This window comes from Lissotriton helveticus, chromosome 7, assembly GCF_964261635.1.
Source record: "Lissotriton helveticus chromosome 7, aLisHel1.1, whole genome shotgun sequence".
In the NCBI taxonomy this organism is placed as follows: domain Eukaryota; kingdom Metazoa; phylum Chordata; class Amphibia; order Caudata; family Salamandridae; genus Lissotriton; species Lissotriton helveticus.
Window position 1 is genome coordinate 1709376030 of NC_136068.1, and position 19395 is coordinate 1709395424.

The following is a 19395-nucleotide window of genomic DNA, read 5'->3' on the forward strand; positions in this document are numbered from 1 at the left end:
CACAGGCTGTTCATCTTTCTCACTTTTCGGCGCCCTCCCTTCCCGTCACTTGTGGTGTTCCTCAAGGTTCTTCTCTGTCTCCTCTTCTTTTTAATCTCTACATCCGCCCTCTCATTTCCTCGCTTCTTGAGCTGGGGGTCTCGGTGTACAATTACGCGGACGACCTCCAGCTCGTCTTTGACCTCTCTTCCCCCCCTCACTCCCTTTCCAAGCTCAGCTCTACCCTTGTCTTTATTTCTCAGTGGATGAGCTTCAACCATCTGAAGCTCAACCCTGACAAGACTGAGCTTGTTCTCACGGGTGGTTCTTCTAATCCCTGGTCTTCAGCCCACTGGCCCCTTTCCTTTGGCTCCCCTCCTTCTCCTGTTTCCGCTGTCCGGACCTTGGGCATCAAGATCAGCAATGATCTTTCCATGCACGCACACATCAGTTCTGTTGTATCCTCTTGTTTTCTTTCCCTCCGCCTCATTCGCAAAATCTCCCGGCTTTTTTCTGCTGATGCCCTCAAACTCATCATCACTGCCCTCATCACTTCCCGCCTGGATTATGGCAATGGCCTGTATGTCGGCATCCCAGCTTATGAGACTCGCCGTCTCCAGGCCATCCAGAGCCAGGCGGCCCGTTTGGTCCTTCGTCTTCCTAAGTTCTCCCACATCACCCCTGCCCTTAAAACCCTCCACTGGCTCCCCGTTCATTTCAGGTCCCACTTCAAACTCGCCTGCTTGGCCTTTCGGGCTCATGCCCGGTCTGCCCCTCACTTCATTAACTCTCTGATTTCTTCTCACGCTCCCACCCGCACCCTTCGGTCCTCATCCCTTTCTCTTCTTCACGTCCCCCGCTTCCGTAAATCCCGCACAGGTGGCACACGCTTCTCTGTGCGGGCTCCTCAGATTTGGAACTCTCTCCCTCTCTTTATCCGCTCTATTCCTATCTTCTCCCATTTTCGCAAAGCCCTTAAAACTTTCTTCTTTCTCCAGGCCTTTCCTGAATAAACCCTTCTCTCTCGTGCACTCTGGTTAGACATCGAGGTGATCCCCAGCGCCAGGAAGCCGCTTGGCCACAGCGCGCTTTAGAAGTCCCTTTTTCATTTCATTTCATTCATTTCATTTCATTTCATTTCATTTCACGAGTGTCCTCATCCTCCTAAAAACTTAAAGAATCCCTTATTGAATCCACAGATGCAGAATGGTGTTGACCTGCAGCGACAGCTACAGATACAACAAGGGTTAAACGAATTTAATATTCAGCGACAGTTACAGCAACAACAACAACAACAGGTGAATAATCGTCAAGACCAATTGCCACAACCACCTTTTCCGAATTGTGGGGGAGTTCAAAAATATAATCCAAACATGGGATTTCAGGGAAGTGAACAGGTAATAAAACCACAAAAACAGCAAAAGCAGCAAAGGGTTCAAATGCAAAATGCTTCACAACAATTTTTATTAGCAGAAAGTCAAGACAGCGATTCTGATGATTATTGTTGACGGTGCCCGAGAGAGGAGGAAGAGTGTGTTGTTGGAGCCACTCTTGAGGTTGACCAGTCTGGTCCTTTTGTAAACGGGAAAATTAATGATGTAGACATCACTTTTCTAGTGGACACTGGTGCTACCCGTTCTACTGTTAGATCAGTGGAAATTGAAAACCTACCTCTCTCTGGGGATACCATCCAAGTTGTCGGAGTAAGTAATCAACAAATTAAAACTGACTTAACTGATCCAGTACCAGTTGAAATTGGAAATTACAGAGACAAACACAGATTTGTGGTTTGTAATAGTAGTCCAGTGAATCTATTGGGCAGAGACATCCTATGTAAAATGAATTGTAGAATATATTGTTCTCCTGATGGAGTTGAGTTACAAACAATGGAGGAAGATGGTTTATACAGAATGACAATGATGATGATGGAAGCAGAAGAAACTAAATTGTTTCCTGCCTTTGAAGAAAAAGATTTACCTGAAGAACTCAAAGAAACAGTGAAATCTGAAATATGGGATTTTACTGGAAATGAGATGGGTCTGATGAAAAACGTAGATCCAGTAAAAATTACATTGAAACAGGGAATAGAATTTCCAAACATTCCACAATATAAAATGAAAACAGAAACAATTGAAGGTATTACACCTATAATTGAAAAATTAATCAAGCAAGGTGTATTAAAGGAAATGGAAAGTAGCTCTTGTAATTCACCAATTATGGGAGTTAAAAAGTCTAATGGAACATTTAGAATCGTACAAGATTTGAGAAAGATTAATCAAATTGTCGTTCCATGTTGTCCTGTGGTTCCAAATCCAGCAGTAATTTTATTCCAGATTCCACATGATGCTGAATGGTATACAGTCATTGACCTTTGCAATGCATTCTTTACTGTTCCCTTACATCCAGACAGTTATGAAATTTTTGCTTTCAGATTCCAAGGTAAGACCCTCGGATGGTCAAGAATCCCTCAGGGCTATACAGAAAGTCCTTCAATCTTTAACGAATTGTTAAAAAGATCATTAGAAGACCTAGACTTACCTGGCAGGTCTACGCTAGTGCAGTATATTGATGATTTGTTAATAGCTGCAAAGACAAGAAAAAATTGTGTAACAGACACAATAATTCTGTTAAATCGCCTTGCAGAAGAAGGACATAAAGTGTCCACAGCAAAACTACAGTTTTGCAAACAAGAAGTAAAATATCTTGGTCACAGAATTGCAAAGGGAAAAAGACAAGTAACAATAGAGAGAATAAAAATGATTCAAGCAATGTTACCACCAAGAACACAAAGACAGGTCAGAATGTTCTTGGGAATGGTTGGTTACTGTCGACAATGGATAAGTGGATTTTCAGTAATTGCAAAACCACTACAAAGACTGACAAAGTCAGATGTAAAAGATCCAATTATTCTCAATGATGCTGAGATGGATTCTTTTGAGAACTTGAAAAAGAGCTTATGCCAAGCTCCTGCTTTAGGTATGCCAAATTATGAGAAAGATTTTGAACTGTATTGCAGTGAGAGAGAAGGATGTGCATTATCTGTATTAATTCAGAGACATGGAAATTTAAAGAAACCGATTGCATACTTCTCTGCAGTTCTTGATCCAATTGCAAAAGCATTACCAGGTTGTTTGAAAGCAGTTGCAGCTACAAGTATCAGCCTCGAACAAAGTGAGGGGATCATTATGGGATTTCCTGTGAAAGTTTTTGTGCCTCATTCAGTTGAAATATTACTGACAAGAGGTAAGACTCAACATTTAACAAGTAGCAGATTGACAAAGTATGAGAAAATCATACTAGGAGCAGATAATGTTTCGATTTCAAGATGTTTAAATCTGAATCCTTCTACATTACTGCCTGATTCTGAAATTGTTGATGACATTGAAACAGAACATGAATGTTTAGATGTCATGGAATTCTGCACAAAACCAAGAAAAGACATCAAAGACAGACCTTTGCCTGAATCGGATTTTGTCTACTTTGTAGATGGCTCATGCTTAAGATCCGAAGGAGGTGTCCTAAAAGCTTCATATTCAGTTTGTACAGTCATAGATGTTGAAGAAGCATCATGTCTTGAAGGAGTTCGTTCAGCACAAGTGGCTGAATTGATTGCTTTAATTCGTGCATGTGAAATATCAAAGGATATAAGAGTTACCATTATTACTGATAGTCAGTATGGGTACGGAGTTGTGCATGATTATGGACAGCTCTGGTCACAAAGAGGATACATGACATCAGCAGGATCACCAATTAAAAATGCAGTTTTCATTAGGAGATTAATTGAAGCAATACAGTTGCCAAAAGAAATCGCCATTGTTAAGTGTGCAGCGCACACTAGAGGAACTGATTATATTTCCAAGGGAAATGCCTTCGCAGATGAAACAGCTAAATACTGCGCAAGGAAAAATTATTCATATAATCGGGAGAGGAGTAAAGAAACTGATTCAAATTCATTAATGCTAACAACTGTTGTAGAAACATGGCATGAGATTAGAGATTTACAAAATGAAGCAGAAGATGAAGAAAAAGACTTGTGGTTAAGATCAGATTGTAGACCACGTGAAGAAGATGGAGTGTGGGTTTACAAAGATGGCAGAGTAGTCTTACCAAATTGCTTGATTGCTGACATGGCCAGATTATATCATGGTCCAGCACATCTGGGAAGAGATTCTATGGTTAGACTTTTCAGAGAAACATGGTTCAATACCAAATTTAGAACTATTGCTGAATCTTTTTGTCAAAGGTGTTTGTCATGCCAACAAATGAATCCAAACAGAAAATCAGTGGTGGGGACAGGAATAATTGGTCGAGAGGGTGGTCCCTTTACCAGGTTACAAATGGATTTCATTGAAATGCCCTTACACAATTGTTTGAAATATGTACTTGTAATTGTGTGCTTATTTTCAAGATGGGTAGAGGCTTTCCCTACACGACATTGTGATTCAATTACAGTGGCAAAACTAATGCTCAGAGAAATCATCCCAAGGTACGGTTTTCCAGTCACTATTGAGAGTGATGGAGGAAGCCATTTTGATAACAAACTGATGAAGTTAATTTGCGAAGCTTTGAGCATTGAGCAGAAAATACACTGTGCATACAGACCAGAGGCATCAGGAGTGGTTGAACAAATAAATGGAACAATTAAAAACAGAATTGGAAAAATGTGTCTTGAAACAGGTGTAAAGTGGACTGATGCTCTTCCACTTGTTTTGATATCATTAAGAAGTACACCAGATAAAAAGACAGGTTTGAGTCCTCATGAAATTTTAATGGGAAGAGTTATGAGGCAAGCTTTTGTACCTGTAGGTAAACTGTTGAGCATAAATGACAGTGCTATTTTGGATTACTGTAAAAGGTTATCTGATATGGTAACTTCTGTGTCTAATCAGGTGGGAACTGAAGCTCAATCAGATGAAAAGGTTTTGACACATGATCTGAGACCTGGCGATTGGGTCAGAACGAAAGTACATCGGAGAAGGAATTGTCTAGCTCCTAGATGGCAGAAACCTAGGCAGATAATTTTGATCACTACTAATGCTGTAAAGTGCAGAGGATTGAAACGTTGGATTCATCCTAGTCATACTATTCCAGTACCAACTCCTGAGAGTTCTGATGTTGAAAGTGATACAACAGACGATTCTGATTCTGAGGCAGAAGGCGAAACAGAAGGTGAAATAATTCCAGATTCTGAAGATCGACAAGAAAGTCGACATCTGGAAACTGTGCCAGTGAATGGAAATTTGACAAGAAAAGACTTGGAAATAATTGAAATAGATTCTGAAGGTGAAGAGAATCTGTTAAAAGGAAAAATAACTGAGGATTCGGTTGTCTCCATTGAAGACAAAGAAGCAGAACAAAAGGAAGTTTCAGACCAGGAGAGTATCGAAAGGCAGAGAACAAACTCTGAAGTAAGGAACAAAAATCCGAAATCTAGGAAGTTGGGGGTAATTGAGGAAGAGGAGGAAAACGAATTACCGAGTACCAGTGATGGAAGACAAAGTGAAGTTCCTGAAGGAGTGAAATTGCCGAATAGAGAAGTTCCTGAATCAATTGAAATTTCAGACTACGAAACTGAAGAAAGTGACGTGGAAGGTGAAAGTGAAAACAGAAAGAAAAGGACTTGGAAGTCAGAATCAAATAATTCTGAACCAAAGAAAAAGTACGTGAGAAAAGCAGACTACTGGCCAGGTGGAAGATTAAGAGTCAGATTGATCAAGAAGCCAAAAGAACAAGTTGAAGAAATCAGTAGTCAAAAGAGTCCTGGAAAAGAAGTTGGAGTTGGAAGAAAAATTGAAGTGATATCGAGAAAAGGGAAGAGAATAATAAGACCAAACCAAAAATACAAGTCTCCTGAGTGGACTTACTTAGTAATTCCACCTGTTATTGACATATATGATAGTAGTGAAGAAGAAAACGAAATCCAAGAAATTAGTGACAATGATTGAAGTATAGAAATATTAAATTGGCAAAAGGCTGAAGAAAATTTGTTAGTTGACACAAGGTCGAAGAAAAACTGTTTAGTTGAAGGAAACTTATGTATGACATAAGGTCGAAGAAATCTTGTCTAGGGTTTTAAAAAAAAAAAAAAAAAAAAAAAAAAATATTTTAAAAGGGGGGTGTAAATATAAATGTTAAAATTTTTTTTTTTTTTTAGCTAAATTTAACCAACAATGCCTTATGTTAAAGAGAGCACTTCAAAGTGTTCTGTTTTTAAAAGATGCTGTAAGATGACTCTGGTGTGTCTGCTCATTTTAGTTCTGCTCTGGTTGGTTCTAGCTGTGATTATTCCTTTGGAGATGAATAGAGAATTACACAAAGTTAACATAACAAGCAAAGCTCTGGTTAGCCAAACTAAACATAGTGCGTCTGCAAAAGTTATTGATCATCAGCCTAACATTCATCAAGATAAATCAATTGGTGATTTCTCAAGTAATACATTCACAAAGCTATTGAGTGAATATGTTAAGGTAATGGATGCAAAAGACTGCTACGTCTGTGTTAAGTTACCTGCTTCTGTTTCTGAGGGAGTAACATATAATATGCTTCCTCTCACTTATGCTGTAACATGTAGTGTATTAACTAGTTTATTTTATCAAACTGGACGTTTAGAATATTACTATTCAAATTATGATGAAATTTTTGCAAATATTAAGATTGATAATGCTTTAAATAAGCATAAGAAAGCAAAACAAATGAGAGAATTTTTCCTTGTTACTAACGAACTTACTTACGAGTATGCTTACAAGAATAATCTAACATGCAAATTAAGTGCTGAAGGAAAGAAATTTTTAAATATGGTTGAAGAGAGAAGAGCAATTTATAAGAGGAATGAATTAGTCAAGCAGACTAAGTCAAGTTTCTGGCAGAAAGAGGATGAGAAGTTAAATGGCAAAATGCTTGAAAATATTGCAATTCACATAGACAAACCAGTTAGTGGAAAACTTTGCATTAGAAGAGATAATACACTTTTTGATAATTATTTTGTAGGTGCAAGTAACTGTGAAGATACTTATCAGATTTTGGGAGGTTGGGGATTTAAAGGTGGAAAAGATCCTATCTTTCCTGGGATTTATTTTGTTTGTGGTGACAAAGCCTACTACAACCTTCCAGACCACTGGTATGGAACTTGTTATGTGGGAATTGTTTTTCCTAAAGTGTTTCATGTTGACAGAGATTCAGAAGGATTGTTTAAAATTCATAATTATGTAAATAGAGTTAAAAGAGAAACTTTTACTGAAGTTCTGGGAGATATTTTTCAAGCTGTAATACCTTTTGTTGGTATAACCCTAAATGCAGGGAGAATAAGAAAATTGTCCACTATAGTTGATAGATTATCAACTGACACAGCTGATGGGTTTCAATTAGTGAATGTTGAAGTTATTGCAATTAGATCCATGGTAATTCAAGACCGCCTTGCTTTAGACATACTCCTAGCAAAAGAGGGAGGAGTCTGTGGCATTTTACATGTGCAACATTGTTGTACATATATACCTGATGAAAGTAAGAATATTGAAATGTATATTAAGAATATTACACAAATGCATTCAGAGATAATTCCTTTAGAAGAAGATGATTTTACAGGGAAACTTTCAAAAAGGTTTCAAGCAATTAAAAACTGGTTTCATAATATCGGAAGTTCAATTCTTGGCAAGATTTTGGCACCTTTGATTATAATAGTATTCATTTTTATTTTGACCAAATTAGGTTGTTTGTTACATAAAAGAAAGAAACAGTTGAAAGAAAAGAAAAGAATCTATAAACTCAGAAAAGAAGAAGAAAGAGAGATCGAATTACAGGAGTTACATAGAGAGCGTTATGCTAATTCTAAAGATTATGCAGAAACAGACTTTTAGGTTTACTGATACAAATGAATTTGAATCGATTTCTTAGAAATTTAAATTATCAAAATTTTGAGTGTTGGTGTGGTGATTTGTTAATCACCAGATGAGGGAGTTGATGGAGCGAGATAGAAAACAAAATTTTGTTTAAACTCGTGAAGTCACATTTCCATAACATGAATAATAATATTAATAATTTGTGATTTGTCATGCTAATACAACTTAGATTAAACTTTACACATGGGGGGACTAACATGTGTGCTCATAAACGTGCATAATTGTTGCATCTTTTTGTTCGTGCAAAATAATAAAATAATTTATTGTTTTCGTTTTTGTCATAACTAACTGCTGCAAACTTAAAAGAAGCATGTGCTTGTTTTGCTTTTCCTTGTCTGTGTGATGTCATTTCTACTATTCTAGGTGCATTTAAGTCTCATGGAATAACGGAGACTGGTAGATATAAACGCTGCTTTATTTGTTTGCAATGGCTAGGTAACATTTTGATTAATCGGGTGGGTTAATTAATTAGTAAATCCTGGGGTGGATACAGAATCTACATTATTTCTTACATTAATACTTTTCTTGTGTTTGTTTTATATTAGAAAACATAAGTTGTCTGCTTTTGGGCCTTGTCTGCCCGAACTACAATATGCTGAATTTTACTTCTGCAAAAATGCTGAGACGCCCATTCTGAAATAAATTATTTGTCAAAAGCTGCGTTCACAAAGCAAAAACTAACGTGCTATCGTCATTCTGTCGGACATGGCCAAGGTCGAAAAAGAACATTTTGTCAGTCCTTAACTTGGCATCCGCGGAAATCAATTGGAAGTCAATGGACGCTGCGAGAATGACTTTATACAATTGTTGCAATCCAAGGAAGCTCCTGGTTGCACTCGGAAGGGACAATGGTCTCTAAGAAATGTGACTTAATGGAAGTTTTGAAAAGTGGGTGACATGTCACTTGTCACTCTCAGCCAATGGGACGTCGAAGATTTCTGAAAACTTTCCTTTGCGTAGTTTAGTTAGCGTAGAAAGGTATAAAAAGTCATGCCCCTAGGGATGGGCTGGCTGCTGCTTTCTGACTTTCCGATGAGGGTGAAGTGCTGACGGACTTTGCGTGGAGCACGTAAGAATCCTCAAATGAACTTTACTTTAAATTCTATCTATTTAGCTTAGTTAGGGAATTAGGTTTTAGAAATGCTAAACTTTATACATTTACTTTAATTTTGTTTCACTTACTTAAATTGTATTTTACTCACGTTTCTTTACAAACATGCTTACTTTATTGCTAATAAAATTCATTTATAAAACTATCAACTTATATACCATAATTTAGTAAATAAAATCTTACTTTTGACAAACAAGCTGGTCTTGGTTATTCAGGAGTGTAGGTTACTATTAGCTAGATCACGTCGCCAATGGTGGTCGTTTAAATGGTCAAGTTTTATTCTAATGACAATATTCTTTCCGCAGATGTATAAATATGTATATAGTTTGTAGATAATGTGTATATAGATTTAATCTGACCACCTGATTCAGTAGGCCCAAAATATGTCAGGTTTATAAATGGGTCCAAATTTTAGTATAGAATTTTGTTTATAGGTTATGAAGTTGGGTAGCGTTGTTTATGATATATTTTCTATAGGCCGCTGGATCACAGCCCCACAGGCCACGTAGGATGCCCTGGACTCTTTGTTGGATACTGACAATTTTGTCCAGTTGCCAGTCCTGTCGGACTTGTTTATACAACAAGATACCCGCCGTTTCTCTTCCCCCATCCCTCTCCCACCCACTGTTTTCCGCACTCTGCGTCCCCCTTTTATTAGGTCGAGCTTAGAGCCAGGGTGCATGCGCTGCTCTGCGAGGCTTAGTGTTAGAGGAGTACGGAGTAGAAGCTCCGGTGTACGTAGTAGACGCTCCACCCACTCTCCGCCCATATTTGCCATTGGCTTGCGTCATTGTCCTTCCTAAATGCTGTCTTCTGATTCTTCAATAGGCTTGTTAGTCCGTCCTTAGTCCCGCCTCCTCATTATTTGTCACCTCCCATGGCGACTGGGCCCTTTACTTCGAGTGTTAAACGGTAGGTGTTATTTTAGACTGTGAACACTGTTTTCGTTAAGGAGGTTCTATTACTGCACGTAGGACGTGCTTTGCTGCATTCTTTCCCCTGCCTGCCCCTCCCTCCCTCCTGTTGTCCGTGCTTTTCACTCCCTCCCTCCTGTTGTCCGTGCCTTTTACTCTCCCCTCCCTCCCGTTGTCCGTGCATTGTCCATGACTTTTACAGCCCTCCCTCCTGATTGGCTGCCCCGGGACACCAAAGGTGGCCACCTACGAGGGCGGCCACCCTTAGTGCCATAGGATGGCACAGACCCTGAGCGGTCTAGTGGTTGGGGGGATTGGAGGTCCCCCCGTGATGTCACTTCCTGTGTTTTGGGGGAGGGGGGAGTGACTATATAGTCCAGGGGGCGAGGGTCAAGCGCCCTCTTTGTTCGTCGACCGCTGCTCGCGCTGACCCTCGCCCTCCCCTGCCTGGACCCTGAGTGGGTGACTGCCCGTTGCTGTTTTCCCCTCTCCAGCCAGGTCACTTCACTGGCTGCCCCCAGGCCTCAACAGCCGCTCCGGCCGTAGTCAGTCTCCCTCCCCGTCCCGGACCCTTACACCCCCTTTTCATCTCCCTCGTCGAGCATCGTCGTGAACGAGGTAAGCGGGACACTTTATCGCCTCCCCCCGGGCCCCGTCCTTGGGCACAACCCAAGTTGCACAGGGCTCCGTGGTCAGTGACTACGGGGAGGTGGAGTTGTCCGTAGAGGAGTCGTGCGTTAGTGGGGTCTTGCGGGGGGGGGCAGCAATAGAGAGGGGCTTGTAAGCAGGGGCACATCGGGTGTTGGTCTGGCCGAGGGCACGTGGGCATAGAGCATGGGAGTCGATCGTAAGGTACATGGCTCACGAGCGGGGGACTAAGGCTCGGGATGCCTAAAGTGCGGGTATGATCGGAATAATTAGTGCTGTGATGAGGTGAGTGATTCGCACAACGATACAGGGGGAAGTACTATCGGTGTTTAAGGACGGCGTGTAAAGTGCCCGCGGTTCACGCTAGTCATGCCCCTTCGTGGCTCGCTCGCCGGCACTTTAATACGGCTGCTCTAGCGTTATGCTTCGAAGCCCCCCACCCACCCCTACCCGACTACATTGTGTGATCCATAGAACTGGGCAGGAGGGTTTTACGCGTAGGGGAGGGATTCGCTGTTAAGGAGATACCCCCCTCCCCTCCCCCCCCCAGGCATACCCGCGAGGCTCGGGAGAGGGCTCTGGGTTGTTTATCTATCAAGCCCAGGGCAGACGGGAGGCCAGACTCGGACACCAGGGTCACCCCTGCTGTGGGTCGCGGGGTCATTTTGCGCCGCGTTTGACAGGGGAATATGGTGTAGGTATTTTAAGCAAGTCGGGCTCCTGAGCAGTTGATAATAGCCAATGCGGTGCTGCCACGAGCAGATCTTCATGGTAGGGAGTGTAGTGGCAGACACCCTTCTTATCTGGCAGTATGGATAGCTCAGTGAGCTGGAAGTTTTCTGCGGTTTAAAACATTTCAAAACAGCAGCCTATGTCCACGGAGGCCTCATCGAGGTACACGGTTGCATAAGCCGCTTGATTTCGTCTATGCTCGCCCCCTACAGGGCTCACAAGGGCGGGGGCCCAGCCAGGTGCGGGCATTGTTGCCGGGGGCACGGCCTCTCGCTGCAATGCCAGGAGTTTTAGCCGGGTGAGTGGCCTCTCGCTGCAATGCCAGGAGTTTTAGCCGGGTGAGTCGGGGTATTGTGGTGCTTCGGAGCAACGGCTGCGTGCGGCGGTGGTCTCTGAATCTCTGCCAGGTGTCCTAAGTGCCCATGCACTGTAGCGAGTATAGGTTCGGTTAAAGTAATCCGCTTTTCATTTAAAGACTATTAATGCCCTCTGGGTCGAGTTTACGCCTTATAAGGCTGAAAAACATGGTCCGGGGGCCTCAGCAGCCTACAGCTCCGGCCCTGTCACCCTACCCCATGATCGTGGTCGCAGCCCCGGTCGAGGTGCTGCAGCAAAGGACCTTTAGTGATGTGGGCCTCGCCCTCGGGGGATTTGATTCCATCAGGCCGGTTTGTGTGCATTCCTTTCCTTAGATGGGCGCAGGGGATGTGTTTCTCTATAGGGTGGGGTACCCTAGCCCCTCCCCCCCCCTTGGCCACTTGGAGCCCGTAACTTGATCGTTGAGGTTACAGGCCGAATTACGGTGGTTCAGAGCTGCTTGCTATCCGGTGGGAAGTCTATGTATAGGCAACCGTGTTCGCCCTTTATAAAGATTGAAGCTGGTTGGGGATCAAATCCTCATCCTTAACACGGTTAGAAGCGTGAAGAATATAACAATATACACTTTCCCCCGTGCCTGAATGTGCAGGCAACCAGTTCTCATGTAAAGCGCTCCAAGGACTTCCGGTCTACTTAGAGCCATATGAATAGGCATTTACCTGAATTTAAATATAGTAATACCCCGTACCGAAGGTGTAAGCAATCGGTGCTCTTGGAAAGCGCGCCAAGACCTTCGGGTCGAGCTCACGCTATAGAATTAGCAGTGCTGTAAATGGAAAAAAATAAGTGCAGGTACTCACCAAAAGGCGCAGTGGGCGGAGTTCTGGGAGGGGCTAAGGTGGATCAAGGGGCGGGGTTAGCTTTTTGACTTTGCCATGATTGTATGCACAAAATCTGCATGCATTGTTAGAATATCGGATATATCTGTCCATTAGTTATCTCACTAATAACTATATATATGGCACTTACTAATAAGTTTATTACTATCCATAGTAGCCTTTTTTAGCATCCTTAAAATAAGAAAAGATTGAGGAAAAACAGCAAGGTTTTAAAAATATGCCTTCTTGTTTGCAGGCAGGGCCTTGCTGCAGGGTCATAACTCACTGAGCTACATTACAAGGATGTTAACTTTTGACCTGCAGGTAACACAAGGCTCTACGGAACAAAAACAATAATCAACTAAGCTATCTACATAAAAAAACGAATCTGTGACTTGCATGTTGCATGCTGTGCTTTCCAGCAGACACATTGATCCTCCATGCACTTTTATGGTAAGTTAAACCCTTGGTTAGAATGTACACAGATCTTTCTAGCAAGTGCATTAACCTCCAGAGTTATCCACTATATTGTTACTTCTGATGCCTTAGTTTTCTGGTTCTCACGAATGGTGAATAAGCACCTGCAAAAAGCTTGGAATTAACCTGGAACTATTTTCATTCTCGCTACTAGTGGGTGTTTCTTTCAAACCTGGAAACCAGAGTTGCTTTCGAAAAGACATACTGTGTATAACTTTAGTGAGCAGCATATTCTCTCTCTCTCCCCTTGCTACTGGATGAGAAATGCTGGCACACAGACAGACACTAGCTTTATTGCTGCTGGTGGCTCACCCTTTCAACATTCCATTTTATGTGATTGAAAAGGAGTGGTGGAAGGAGTAAACATGCTACAGACAGGATATCAGAAAGAATGAAGTATCTACTGGACTGATCTGGCTGCACTGTTTGTAATAAAAATACACACCATGATCCCAGGTGTGTTAATTCAGCTAATAATTGATATTATATGTCTCATATTCTTACTATACTAAATGCCAAATGCATTCTTGCATTTGTGGATGAAATACATATTAAAAAGAAAAGAACAGGCTTTCAAATCACATTATAAATGGCAAGATGGTCTTTCTGAATCAAAACATGGCCAATGACGTGAAGTCCTGGTTAGGAGATGGGGCGTATTACAAATTAAATATGTTTTCTGTGCTTGTACCACGTAACTTGTACACAAATTTATGTTTTCCTGCTTTTCGCATTTGATTACAGTGTGCAATAAATTGCAACCAATGAGTGTGCAGAACACGCACATACCTGGCCATGCAACACATTTACTGGCTTCTGATAAAAATGCAGCCATATACATCCATGTGGCATGTAGCTACAGGTAGTTTAACACTGGCTGCAAACATCCCTGTTTAAAGAGCATTTCACATTTTTCACCGGACTGACATGGTCGATAAAATAAGGATCAGCGAGTTTGTTAACAAGATCCTTTTTATTTACACATGCAAGTATTGTATTGTATTGTAATTGCATTTATGTAGTGCATACCCTGATGAGGCGTCAAATCACTTTCAAATCACCCTACTCCGTAACCCATAAAGGATTAGTGTTAAATTAGTATAGTGAAATATGAAAATAATTTGAGTGGTAGATATATGTTAGTCAGTTATTTGGATTGAGAAGGATAGCGGAGGGATAGACTAGGGAAAAAGGTTTGTATTTATATCGTGCTTGTTACCCCTAATGGGGTATTGAAGCACTTTCTTGGCGAGTAGAACGCTACTCTGGAACCTATAATAGATTTGTTTAGTGAAATATGACTGGACATTTTAGTCTATTACTTGGATCGAAAAAAATAGTGGAGGGATAGAAGAGGGAAGGATGTAGACTTTTTTTTTGGAGGTCATAGCAGTAGGAGGAGGCTTGGGATGAGCAAAAGGGATGTGGAGGGGACGAGTCAGAGGGAAGGGTTTATAAAGGCTTGTGAACCACAACGTCCTTAAAAGTGAGGCTTGGGCGCCGCATTATTTTCACACTGTGCTTGTGATGAGAGGGTAGAAGCAGCAGCTGTGCCATCAGAAATTGCTGATCAAGGGCCACTGGTCAAATGAAGCCAACAGACTGGCTGCACTGCGACGTGACATTACTGCTGCAATCGAGGACCAAATTACAAAACCACGGGGCAACTAAAACAAGTTATTTTTGATGATACGATTAAAGTGAATATTGGGTCTGTCTGTGGCATCGTCTTTCACATTTTACCTTCAAAAAGGAAATACACACTTTTTTGGGGGGAATGTCACTGTACGCAGGACAGGACCTTTGTGAGGGACAGATAAAAGAGTGGAAACTGTTCAAGCATTTAAGGGTTTGGCTTTATATTGATGCGCAGAAGAGCCATGTATGTAACTGTTAACGCGGGATTACTTGTTACTAGTTACCTTACCAGATCCCAAACCAAGTCGACTGGATCGTTGGTACCTGTCATTGAGTAAAAGGCAATCTAACAATAAGTCAATCAATTAAGAACTTACACCACTCTAAATGACCACTGACCAGGATTAAGTTTAGAAAATTTAATATAAAACCAAAGATAACTGAAGATACAAACTTCTTAAGATGAGATTCAAAAGATAAACTGGTATCACTATGAACATAAATTCTTTGAATAATCTGAGTCTACAAAACAGAATAATGAGTACAAGTTCGAAGATCATTAGGTTTGCAAGTATTGATATGAGTTGCAACTTAAGAGTCATTACAGAAAAGAAAATTCAAGTTAGTCTGTCCCTACACTAGACTAAGTGACATCCCTACTTAACAAGATCTTTACCCCAAAAAGGTGTCAGCCGTGGTGACTTCCTAAGAAGATCACACACTTTTCTTTGTTTCTTCTCTGACAATGGGTCTCTCCTGATCAGCCTATCTGCCTACCCATCCGCTTCCTTAGGCTCCCAAAATCATCTGCTCTGCTCTCCTCCCGGGTCGCTTTCCCTAATACCAAATCACATTTCCGATAGGAACGCCCCTTGGGACGCCCCTCACGTGGTACATCTTTGCGCGGTAAACTCCATGATGGTACTCTTCAAGACCCTCGTTAAAGTTGACCTTGGTTCCCAGACTTCTTCTCCAGTGCGCCGATACCCCCTGAAATTCCTGAAGACTCCTACAGGCCTGCGCCAAGCGCCACTGAACAAAGCTCCATTCATTTCGACTGATTAGGACCCCTCGCACCTGCATACAGGCCATCCTACAGTGGGCCTCAAATTCCAGGCTCCCCCATATCTATAGGTCATAAAGCATATGGAAAGCACAGTACTTGGCACCTCTCGACTTCTCCTCTAACGAGCACATTTCAGTTCAAAGGAACATCACTATCAGTTCGAGCCTACTTGATTTACATGAAGCGGGTCCCTGCACTCTGAAAACATTTAACTTGATTTAAACAGCATTCTTAACTAACATACGTTTCTTAAAGCACACATCTATAAAGCATATATTTCAAACAAAATTCGATAATACATTTTGGAAGAACCACGTTAACCCCACCTCACATTATTTTAGCAGCACGTTTAGATTTTCTGTGAATTGCCATGAGGCCTACACAATATAACTGGTTTTGTAAAGTTCCACTTAACTCTTACATGATTCCTTTAACATGAGAACGTGAGGTTTTCATATTCATTCCAACATTTCTACATTAGTCTCACACTGCTATGATTATTGTTACCCTGATTAAAACACCCTATACATTTTACTACTGAATATAAGACACTCTGGTGCAAGGTATATGTTAACTAACTACGTGCTTGTAAATATGATGCACTTATACATTTTTTCTCAGACTAGTGCTCTCTCAGTCCCCCCTTTGATGACCTTCAGGGGTCATCACCATCAAAACACCATCACAAAAAAAATGTAGGACTCTTCAAAATGAAGTCGTGGCAGTACCACTTCTTTTCATTGTCACCAATGCCTTCAGACTCTTATATTGTGTATCTTGCATCGCTGTCAACCTTTTCTCCTGTTCTCTCATAGATCTCTGCAATCTGTTTGCTCTATACCACTGATACAAACGCACCAATCCCCACAAAGTGATTACACAAATCACAATTATGATGATGGGTTTCAGTATGTACCAAACGATACCCTTTCCTAGGTTGGCAAACCAACCTCCAACTTTACCCATTCCATGACCTACTTTTTCCCACACGTTTATCTTTGTCAGATCCTCAATTTCGTGGTGCATGGCAGTGATGTTTCGTATGTACTTCTCTAGAGGTTTTGAATTGTCTGGAATGTAAGTGCAACATTCCTGGACCTTCAAAGCCTTACAGACTCCGCCCTCTTTGGCTAACAGAACATCTAGAGCAAGTCGGTTCTGAAGAACCATTGCCCTTATCGATTGCATCTCACCCTCCACCAGCATTAATGATCTAGCAGTACTGGCAGATAACCTATCTACGACTGTAGCCAATCTCCTAATTTTGATGTCATTCAGTATCACTCCTAGGATAGGAAATGCAGCACCGAATACATCTCCAATTACTTCTGCTGCGCCTAGCCCTCTTTTCCCTCTAGTTGGTATTCCTTTCTTTGTCGTTTCTAAATTCTCAACATGATATATTTTAGGGAAGACAATTGCCAGATAGCATGATCCGTACCAATTATCTGGTAGCTTCACATAGGCATTTCTTCCACATACAAAATATACATTTGGAATTGCTTGCATCTCTTTCAGAAAATCCTTGGAGTAGTACTCCAATTGAAAAGCATGTTCACAACTGACTTGACCTACATACAGATTCTCATAATAGGAGTAACTCCTGTGAATGCACAGTTTCCCCCATTTCTCCTTGTCTAAAGCAATTGGACCAAAGCTACCCTTTCTTTGATGTATCCTTTCCTCCTTGGTCCAATCTGTTTCCCATTGTCCTGAGGCCTTTAGAATCTTCTGCCTCCTGTATCTAGTATCTACCTGCCCTATAAACTTTTTCTCGATTTCTGACACTTGACAAGTCAGATTATTTCTTCGGGCATGTGAAGTATCTAACGTTTTCCATGGAATGAACCATTTGTGTAATCTGTCTTCGCTCTTGTAATAGTCCCACTTGTTCAAATGCTTGTAATTTGGGACCTCTGGCAATGTCGAATCAAAGTTCGAAAAGTAATACTCGAACCCCTCTCGTCCATAGAATATGCTCAACAATAAACTACATGTAATTCCATATGTCAATGGAAGATGATGGTATCTGATACCCTTCTCTACCGAAGCTGGTAATTGCATACAAACGTAGCAATTCTTTGCCTCCATGACATCAATGTATTCGTAAAGCAATTTGGCATAAGCATTTGACCTGAAGTTTCCCTGTGACTCGTCAGTGTGTAATCTTTTTATTTCCGCTTCTAACAACGCTTTGTCTTTATCATTGATGTTTCCCCTACTATTAACAGTGATTGTCCTCTGTGTTGACACTCCCTTGATTTCCTTAACTGCAGTTGCATCTCTCTCGTGTCCCACTATATATGAAACAGTAACCACTAAAACTATAAGTGAAATCACCACCCCTAAAAGTGTGCCAACTATACATTTTGCCCTGCGGTTCGGGTTGCCAGCCTCCATGATCTCAAACAGTGTAGTTATGGATGTTCTTCCAGCATCAACTTCTTCTTCTCTCCGAATAAAGACTTTCTTTCAAACAATGTCTCTCTTTTGAACACTTAGAAGCTGACAATTTGCTCGGCAAAACAGTTTAAAGTCCTGTAGGAAATAGACAACCCTAGCCCTTCTCCATCCTCTAAAAGGGAGACCCTATCATTTTCTTTTTCCACTCGGCGCTAGGTTATCTTGCAGCAATATTTTTCAAAGTCCTTTTCAAAAAGTCTTTTATCAAGCAGAATCTATGTATGTTGCAAGGAGTGACACTACGTCTTCATAAATGTCCATTCGAAGAAACATTCCCTCAAGTATTGGGCATTCCTTGCAGCAACATGGGAATTCAACTGTCTCTAGGATTATTCTCCTTATTTCACTCTGGACCAGGGGACGAACAAAATGAACAGTTAATGTCTTTTCAATCTCCACTCCTGGTACTATCAGTTCTACATCCACAGTTACAAAGGGGTCCGTTCTGACCAGGATCACCTTCTTCACTTTCCCAGTTCTGCGCCCCTTTGAAGACATTTACAACAAGGTATTAATCCAAGACAATGAGTGTTCCAAGAACTTCCACTACTCGCTCAAGCATTTCCAGTCGAAGAAGAGTTCCCTCCAACACTGGATATCGTGAACAACAAACCGGAAAATCAACTGTCTCTAAAATCAATTTCCTTATTCCGCTTAGGAGAGGAGGATAGACGATGTTGAGTGTCAGCAACCTTTCGGTCTCCGCTCCTGGCAGCAGGAATCTTATTTGCACTGTGATGATCGGATCAGTTCTGATCAGGCTCACTTCCCTGACCCTCCCGGTTCGGTGTCCCACAGACATCTGCAACGAGGTAGGTCCAATCGGGAGTAGAGTACCTTCTGCTAGGCACTCGCACCCTCCTCGATCTTCTAAGACCCTCCTCGGCCTGATCCTGGGTATCTTCTTCTGGATCCGAGTCTTCGGATATAGGGGCAAGCGTTTCTTCCTGAGCCGACCTTAAACTTAGCCTCCTTCCTCTTTCCGGCCAAGTGGCAGCTCCAAGCCTTGTTCCCCTAGTCCTCGTCCTCACACTCGGTTCCTGGTCGCTCTGGTACTGATCTGTGTCTGAGTCGTATTCACTGCAGCTCTCTCCTTCGGTTGCGTCTTCAGTCTCACTGCCGACCTGTCTTCTCTCCTCTTCTGAATCCGATGCGTTCCCAACTTCTTCCGACACCCCCTCAGCTGATCCGATCCCCTCCTGTGACTCTTCCTCCACGTCTGGACTTTCGTCTGGGATAGGAGCTGTTTCTTCTAGAGGTGCTGGAACTCTTCGAG